Here is a 10,331-nt window from a genome sequence, read left to right on the forward strand (position 1 = left end):
CCTCCATGAGCTCTGATCTCTCAATCTAGTGAGGCCACTGTGTTCTGTTTGGCTTCCTTTTCCTCTACAGTGATACTGAAAATGTCTCCAGGTAGGAAGCTGGGCAGTCACAGGACTCATGTGATTTGTCCCCTTCTCACATGGATGACAGCCCTTTACTATCTGTTGTTCAATTACAGGAAACACTTAGTTTGTACATTCGTTTAGTTTCCATTTGCTAACAGTGGGAGGGAAACTAACTTATGTTGGTTGGTGCAAACATAATTGAGGTTTTTGCAATTCCCTTTGTTTCTTTTTTAAGGTGGAATCTTGCTCTGTAGCCAGGCTGGAGTGATCTCAGCTCACAGCAACTTCCACCTCCTGGGTTCAAGCAAGTCTCCTGCCTCAGCCTGATAAGTAGCTGGGATTACAGGCACCTGCCACCATGCCGGGCTAATTTTTGCATTTTTAATAGTGACAGGGTCTCCGTATGTTAGCTAGACCAGTCACAAACTTCGGACCTTTCAAGTGATCCACCTGTTTCGGCCTCCCAAAGCGCTGAGATTACAGGCATAAGCCACTGTGCCCTACCTCCATTACTTTCAATGGCAAATACTGCAATTACTTTTGCACCAACTTAGTAACATAGAAGTAAAAATTGCTCCGTTTTCTTTTAGTATGCATGGTTCCTGTGTTCAGAATTTAGTGAATAGATATTTTTTTAAGTGCACCAAAGATGATACCAATGATTGTAAGTTGCACCAGCTTTTAAAATTTTTGTTGACAAGCCGACTGTCAGGCAAAATGTTTCTTTCAAAGGTGTATGTGTGTGTGAAGGAGAGGGAGTCTGTCTGCTTTTAATATTTTGTCTTTGGGTTTTCGAAATATAATGATGACTGCTTTCATGCTGAGACAGTTGGATCACTTGAGGCCAGCAGTTTGAGATCAGCCTGGCCATCATGATAAAACCCCTTCTCTACTAAAAATACAAAAAAAATGGTTGGTCATGGTGGTGGGTGCCTGTAATCCCACCTATTCAGGAGGCTGAGACAGGAGAATCACTTGTACCTGGGAGACAGAGGTTGCAGTCAGCCAAAATTGTGCCACTGAACTCCAGCCTGGGTGACGGTGAAACTCCATCTTGAAAATAAATAAAGTAAATAAAATAAAATATAAATAAACAAATTTTAGCTGAATAGAGATCAAAGTAAAAATTATATATGAGACAATCAGGACAGAATGTATGCGTATGAATTGGAGAAATAAGTAAGAACATTATATCTTCACCCCTCAGTTAAAGGTTTTAATCAGAAAAGAAAACCAATACTTTATAAAAAATCACTTATTTAGAAATATGGTTGTAAATATGCCAAGAAATGACTAACTAGCTTAATGGTGTAATCCTTGGGAAAAGGACCAGAGGAGGAGTAAAGAGAGAACTCTGTTTTGCTCAAGTGAGCTTTTAGAAATGTTTGATTTTTTTTTTAAATTCTAATTCTGAGTAACAAATTGCATTTGACTTTTAACAATTCTGGATCACTTTGATAAAAAAAAGTTATATTATTTAATAAAGAAGAAATTAATTATAGATAAATAGACTTTAGTTATTCACTGGTGAATTTCTTTATCCAGTTGTTCATTTTCTTGAACATCTTTCACAATTGTTTTAATGTCTATTTTTATAACTCCAATACTCAGATTTCCTGTATTTTATTGTCTGTTATTTCTCTTTATTTCACCATATTTGGTTCCTTTTCCAGACATGCCTGTGGATTTTTGGTTAAATGCCACGTCAAATTTTTAAACTTATAGTGTTTTTATATTTGTTCTCTCTTCTCAGAAAGGTTCAACTTTTCATCCAGCAGGTATTTGGGGTACATAAAGATCATTTTTGGCTAATCAGTTATTGAGTTAATTTAAGACTTAACTTGAATCTCCAAAAGCTTTTGGTTTGCCCCTAATCTTTAGTAAAATGTTTAAATTTTGGTGTGTGTTTGTCTGTGTGTGTGTGTCTCTGTGTGTACACACACAGACACACACACACACACATATATGTTTTATTGCACTTTAGGTTCTGGAGTACATGTGCAGAACATGCAAGATTGTTGCATAGGTACATACATGGCAATGTGGTTTGCTGCCTCCATTCTCACATCACCTCTATTTGGCATTTCTCCCCAAGGTATCCCTCCTCAAGCTCCCTACCCCCCACTGTCTCTCCCCTAGTCCCCCTCAACAGACCCCAGTGTTTCATGCTCCCCTCCTTGTGTCTATGTGTTCTCATTGTTAAACACCTGCCTATAAGTTGAGAACATGTGGTGTTTGATTTTCTATTCTTGTGTCGGTTTGCTAAGAATGATGGTTTTCTGATTCATCCACGTCCCTAAAAAGGACAGGATCTCATCATTTTTATGGCTGCATAGTATTCCATGGTGTATATGTGACATATTTTCCTTGTCCAGTTTATCACTGATGTGCATTTGGGTTGGTTCCAGGTCATTGTTACTATCAACAGTGACACAATGTGGTTTTGATTTGCATCTCTCTGATGACCAGTGATGATGAGCATTTTTTCATATGATTGTTGGCCTCATATATGTCTTCTTTCATAAAGTGTCTGTTCATATCCTTTGCCCACTTTTGAATGGGCTTGTTTGTTTTTTTTTCTGTAAATCTGTTTGAGTTTTTTGTAAATTCTGGATATCAGCCCTTTGTCAGATGGGTAAACTGCAAAAATTTTTTCCCATTCTGTTGGTTGCTGATTCACTCTAGTGCCTGTTTCTTTTGCCGTGCAGAAGCTGTGGAGTTTCATTAGGTCCCATTTGTCTATTTTGGCTTTTGTTGCCAATGCTTTTGGTGTTTTGTTCATGAAGTCCTTGCCTACTCCTATGTCCTGGATAGTTTTGCCTAGATTTCCTTCTAGGGTTTTTATGGTGCCAGGTCTTATGTTTAAGTCTTTAATCCATCTGGAGTTAATTTTAGTGTAAGGTGTCAGGAAGGGGTCCAGTTTCTGCTTTCTGCACATGGCTAGCCAGTTATCCCAACACCATTTGTTGAACAGGGAATCCTTTCCCCATTGCTTGTTTTGTCAGGTTTATCAAAGACTGTATAGTTGTAGATATGTTGTGTTGCCTCCGGTGCCTCTGTTTTGTTCCATTAGTCTATATCTCTGTTTTGGTGCCAGTACCATGCTGTTTTGATTACTGTAGCCTTGTAGTATAGTTTGAAATCCGGTAGTGTGATGCCCCCTGCTGTGTTCTTTTTGCTTAGAATTGATTTGGCTATGCGGGCTCTCTTTTGGTTCCATATGAAGTTCATGGTGGTTTTTTCAGTTCTGTGAAGAAAGTCAATGGTAGCTTGATGGGGATAGCATTGATTCTATAAATTACTTTGGGCAGTATAGCCATTTTCACGATATTAATTCTTCCTAACCATGAACATGGAATGTTTCTCCATCTGTTTGTGTCCTCTCTGTTTCAATGAGCAGTCGTTTGTATTTCTCCTTGAAGAGGTCTCTTATGTTCCTTGTGAGTTGTATTCCAAGGTATTTTATTCTTTTTGTAGCAATTGTGAATGGCAGTTCGTTCTTGATTTGGCTTTCGTTATGTCTGTTATTGGTGTACACGAATGCTTGTGATTTTTGCACATTGATTTTATATCCTGAGACTTTGCTGAAGTTGAGATACCATCTCAAGCCAGTTAGAATGGCGATCATTAAAAAATCTGGAGACAACAGATGCTGGAGAGGATGTGGAGAAAAAGGAACACTGTTACACTGTTGGTGGGAGTGTAAATGAGTTCAACCATTGTGGAAGACAGTGTGACGATTCCTCAAGGCCTTAGAAATAGAAATTCCATTTGACCCAGCAATCCCGTTACTGGGTATATACCCAAAGGAGTATAAATCATTCTACTATAAGGACACACGCACACGAATGTTCATTGCAGCACTGTTTACAATAGCAAAGACCTGGAATCAACCAAAATGCCCATTGGTGATAGACTGGATTGGGAAAATGTGGCACATATACACCATGGAATATTATGCAGCAATCAGAAATGATGAGTTCGTGTCGTTTGTAGGGACATGGATGAATCTGGAGAACATCATTCTCAGAAAACTGACACAAGAACAGAAAATGAAATACCGCATATTCTCACTCATAGGCGGGTGATGAAAAATGAGAACACATGGACACAGAGAGGGGAGTACTAAACACTGGGGTCTATTGGGGGGAAAAGGGGAGGGCCAGTGTGAGGGGGAAGTGGGGAGGGATAGCCTGGGGAGAAACACCAAATGGGGGTGAAGGGGTGAAAGCAAACAAAACACACTGCCATGTGTGTACCTATGCAACTGTCTTGCATGCTCTGCACATGTACCCCAAAACCTAAAATGCAATCGAAATAAGAATTAAATAAAAAAAGAAGTGGGACAGCTCTGGGGAACTTTACTAAGTAGAAGAAGTGGGCTCACTTTCAGTTGTGTTAACTTCTGAATTATGTAAATGTGTTATGTGTTGCTTAATATAATTTGCTTTTACAATAAAACATTTTTAATAATAAAAAAGTGACACAATGAACATAAGTGTGCATGTATCTTTATAATAGAACAATTTATAATCCTTTGGATATATCTTAATGCATATTATATTTCAAGAGCTTCAACTAAAACTGTGGGGTGTTTATCTGTGCCCCTCCTCCTAGGGAGGTTATAGACTCCAATTTCCCCCAAATTCTTCTTTACTTCTTAGCATCCTACCTGCTGCTTGGTTCTTTTCTCTCTTCCTTTGCCTTCCTTTCTTTCCCTCCCTCCCTCCTTCTCTCTGTCCCTCCCTTCTCTCTTTCTTGCTCCCCCTTTCTTCTTCCTTTTCTTTCTTCCTTCATTCCTTCCTTCCTTCCTTTTGTCTCTTTCTTCATGTCTTTTTCTCTTCTCCTTCATTCCCTCCATCCTTTCCTTCTCTTTTTATTTCCCTCATTTTTTCTCTTTCTTCTTTCTCTTTCCTTCTCTCTTGATATTTCAGTTAAATGTTTTAATCAGAAAAGAAAATCAACATTTTTTAAATGACTTATTTAGAAATATGGGTATAAATATGCAAAGAGATAACTAATTAACTAACTAATGCAAACAGCTAACTAACTCTTTCACACATGCCATTCACCATGTGCAGTTTCAAGACAGGTGAATGAGAGAGAGAGGACTCAAGATGGCGCTGTGAGAACAACCCAGGATTGGAGCTCTCATTGAATCCGTGGAGAGGTGAGTTGGAGCTGCATTTCCAGACTGATCTTTGTTGCCCACGGAACGGGGAAACTCCCAAGTATAAAGCAGATGCGGGACGCCAGGGAGTACCTCTCCCTGGCGAAGCCGGCAGCCGGGGTGGCAGTGGCCAGCCACCCCAGCGCTCCCCACAGGGCACGCTTGTCCGGGTGCCCTGTTGAACCGGCAACCTGAGACTTGAGAGGGCTGGACATGAGACTGAACGAGACTTAAACAGGGGGCCAGCCCAGGGGATTGCAAGACAGCGTTCGGGGTAGCCCAGTGGGACAAACAAAACCGTGATTTCAAACAATCCCCGGGCAGGTGGTCCGAGACATTCTGAAGGGGAGGGGCATCCACCATTACCGAGGCAACCCGCCCCAACTGAGATACACGCCCACTGCTGACGCAGCCAGTCATTCCCGAGGCAAACCGTCCCTACTGAGATACACGCCCACTGCTGACGCAGCCTGCCATTGCTGAGGCAACCCGCTACAATGAAGAGACTCCACCGCACAGTGTGGCAGAGACCAGAGCAGAACAGCAGAGCCTGCAGCATCAGGGAAAACCACACAACAGCAGGGCAGAGCCTCGGCAGGCAAACAGTGGCTAGTCTGCCTCCTAGCTGGGCAGAACGCCTCAGCGGACATCCAAAAATAAAGCCAGAACCCCCCAACACAGAGCATTTGAGATAAAAAGGGTTTTTTTTTAATGAGCTCTGTTGCAGCAGAATCAAACATAGCAGCCTAACAGCCCTGAATGAACAACAGAGCTCACAGCTCAGCACTTGAACTCCTATAAAGTACAGACTGTCTCCTCAAGCAGCTCCCTGACCCCTCTAAATCCAAAAGACTGACATTTGGCAGGCATCATCCTGGGACAAAGATAGCAGAAAAAGAAACTGGTAGCATCCCTCACTGTGCCACAGCTGCTAGAGGTGCCCCCCCAGACAAGCAGGGCCTGGAGTGGACCTCAGCAGTCGTACAGTGAAGGGGTTAGACTGGTAGAAGGAAAACCAAGTAACAGAAACACTTCATCATCAACAATCTGGGGGTCCACCCAGAGACCCAATCGAAAAGTCAGCAACTACACAGATGACAGGTGGATAAATCCACAAAGATGGGAAGAAACCAGCGCAAAAAGGAGGAAAACACCCGAAACCAGAACACCTCGCCTCCTAGAAAGGAACAAAACTCCACACCAGCAAGGAAACAAAGCTGGATGGAGAATGACTGTGACGAAATGACGGGATTAGACTTCAGAAGGTGGATAGTGAGAAACTTTTGTGAGCTAAAAGAACATGGTTCAAATCAATGCAAACAAACTAAGAACCTTGAAAAAAGATTCTAGGAAATGATAACAAGAATGGATAACTTAGAGAGGAATATGAATGAATTAAAGGAGATGAAAAACACAATACGAGAACATCGCGAAGCATGCACAAGTTTCAATAGCCGAATTGACCAAGCAGAAGGAAGAATTTCAGAAGTCAAAGATCAACTCAATGAAATAAAAAAAGAAACCAAGATCAGAGAAAAAAGCACAAAAAGGAATGAACAAAGTCTCCAAGAAATGTGGGACTATGTGAAGAGACCTAACCTATGTTTGATAGGTGTACCAGAATGTGACGAACAGAATGAATCCAAGTTGGAAAATACTCTTCAGGACATTATCCAGGGAAATTTCCCCCACCTAGCAAGACAGGCCAACACTCAACTGCAGGAAATACAGAGAACACCACAAAAATATTCCGCAAGAAGAGCAACCCCAAGGCACATAATCATCAGATTCAACAAGGTTGAAATAAAGGAGAGAATACTAAGGGCAGCCAGAGAGAAAGGTCGGGTCACCCACAAAGGGAAGCCCATCAGACTCACAGCAGATCTCTCAGCAAAAACTCTGCAAGCCAGAAGAGAGTGGGGGCCAATATTCAACATCCTTAAAGAAAAGAACTTTCAACCCAGAATTTCATATCCAGCCAAACTGAGCTTCAGAAGTGAAGGGAAAATAAAATCCTTTGTGAACAAGCAAGTACTCAGAGATTTTGTCACCACCAGGCCTGCTTTACAAGAGCTCCTGAAAGAGGCACTACACATAGAAAGGAACAACCAGTACCAGCCATTCCAAAATCACACTAATTGCTAAAGAGCATCAACATAATGAAGAATCTACAAAAACTAAAGGGCAAAACAGCCAGCTAGAATAAAAATGGCAGTATCAAATTCACACATAACAATACTAACCCTAAATGTAAATGGACTAAACGCACCAATCAAAAGACACAGACTGGCAAATGGGATAAAAATCCAAACCCATCAGTGTGCTGTATCCAGGAAACCCATCTCGCATGCAAGGATACACAAAGGCTCAAAATAAAGGGATGGAGGAAGATTTACCAAGCAAATGGAGAGCAAAAAAAAGCAGGAGTTGCAATTCTCATCTCTGATAAAATAAACTTTAAAGCAACAAAGATCAAAATAGACAAAGGCCATTACATAATGGTAAAAGGATTGATACAACAAGAAGAGCTAACGATCCTAAACATATATGGACCCAACACAGTAGCACCCAGATACATAAGGCAAGTTCTTAAAGACTTACAAAGAGACTTAGACTCCCACACAATTATAGTGGGAGATGTTAACACCCCACTGTCAATATTAGACAGATCAACCAGACAGAAAATCAACAAGGATATCCAGGGCTTGAACTCAGACCTGGAGTAAGCAAACCTGATAGACATTTACAGACCTCTCCACCCCAAATCCACAGAATATACATTCTTCTCAGCACCACATCACACCTATTCTAAAATTGACCACATAATTGGAAGTAAAGCACTGCTCAGCAAATGCAAAACAACTGAAATCATAACAAACAGCCTCTCAGACCATAGTGCAATCAAGTTAGAACTCAGAATTCAGAAACCAACCCAGAACCGCTGAGCTTCATGGAAACTGAACAACTGGCTCTTGAATGTAGACTGGATAAACAACGAAATGAAGGCAGAAATAAAGAAGTTCTTCGAAACCAACGAGAACGAAGACACAACATGCCAGAATCTCTGGAACACATTTAAAGCAGTCTCTAGAGGAAAGTATATAGCAATAAGTGCCCATATGAGGAGAATGGAGAGATCCAAAACTGACACCCTATCGTCAAAATTGAAAGAACTAGAGGAGCAAGATCAAAAAAACTCAAAACCCAGCAGAAGACAAGAAATAACTAAGATCAGAGCTGAACTGAAGGAGATTGAGAAACGAAAAACCCTCCAAAAAATCAATAAATCCAAGAGCTGGTTTTTTGAAAAGATCAACAAAATAGACAGACCACTAGCTAGATTGATTAAAAAGAAAAGAGAGAACAACAAAATAGATGCAATAAAAAATGATAAAGGGGAAATCACCACAGATTCCACAGAAATTCAAACCATCATAAGAGAATATTGCAAACAACTCTACGCACATAAGCTAGCAAACCTGGAAGAAATGGATAAATTCCTGGACTCCTGTGTCCTCCCAAGCCTAAATCAGGAGGAAGCTGAAACTATGAATAGACCAATAACAAGGGCAGAAGTCGAGGCAGCAATTAAGAGCCTACCACACAAAAAAAGCCCAGGTCCAGATGGGTTCACAGCCGAATTCTACCAGACACACAAAGAGGAGCTGGTACCATTCCTTCTGAAACTATTCCAAATAATACAAAAAGAAGGAATCCTTCCCAAATCATTCTATGAGACCAATGTCATCCTGGTACCAAAACCCGGCAGAGACCCAACAAGAAAAGAAAACTTCAGGCCAATATCCATGATGAACATAGATGCAAAAATCTCCAATAAAATATTGGCAAGCCGAATGCAACAGCAAATCAAGAAACTTATCCATCATGATCAAGTAGGATGCATCCCGGGGATGCAAGGCTGGTTCAACATACGCAAGTCTATAAACGTAATTCACCACATAAACAGAACCATAAACAAAAACCACATGATTATCTCAATTGATGCAAAGAAGGCATTTGAGAAAATTCAACAGCCCTTTATGCTAAAAACCCTCAATAAACTCGGTATTGATGGAACATATCTCAAAGTAATAAAAGCTATTTATGACAAACCAACAGCCAATATCATACTGAATGGGCAAAAACTGGAAGCATTCCCTTTGAAATCTGGCACTAGACAAGGATGCCCCCTTTCACCACTCCTATTCAATATAGTACTGGAAGTTCTAGCCAGAGCAATCAGGCAAGAAAAAGAAATAAAGGGTATTCAAATAGGAAAGGAGGAAGCCAAATTGTCTCTATTTGCAGACGACATGATAGTATACCTAGAAGACCCCATCGCCTCAGCCCAAAAACCCCTGAAACTGATAAGCAACTTCAGCAAAGTCTCAGGATATAAAATCAATGTGCAAAAATCACAAGCCTTCCTCTACACCAAAAACAGACTTAAAGAAAGCCAAATCAAGAATGAACTGCCATTCACAATTGCTACAAAAAGAATAAAATACCTTGGAATACAACTCACAAGGAACATTAGGGACCTCTTCAAGGAGAACTACAAACCACACCTCAACGAAATCAGAGAAGACACAAACAGATGGAGAAACATTCCATGTTCATGGTTAGGAAGAATTAATATCGTGAAAATGGCTATACTGCCCAAAGTAATTTACAGAATCAACGCTATCCCCATCAAGCTACCATTGACTTTCTTCACAGAACTGGAAAAAACCACCATCAACTTCATATGGAACTAAAAGAGAGCCCGCATAGCCAAGTCAATTCTAAGCAAAAAGAACACAGCGGGGGGCATCACACTACCGGATTTCAAACTATACTACAAGGCTACAGTAATCAAAACAGCATGGTACTGGTGCCAAAACAGAGATATAGACCAATGGAACAAAACAGAGACACCGGAGGCAACACAACATAGCTACAACCATACAATCTTTGATAATCCTGACAAAAACAAGCAATGGGAAAAGGATTCCCTGCTTAACAAATGGTGTTGGGAAAACTGGCTAGCCATGTGCAGAAAGCAGAAACTGGACCCCTTCCTGACACCTTACACTAAAATTAACTCCAGATGGAT

Source organism: Callithrix jacchus, chromosome 16 (genome assembly GCF_049354715.1).
Source record: "Callithrix jacchus isolate 240 chromosome 16, calJac240_pri, whole genome shotgun sequence".
NCBI classification, from domain to species: Eukaryota; Metazoa; Chordata; class Mammalia; order Primates; family Cebidae; genus Callithrix; species Callithrix jacchus.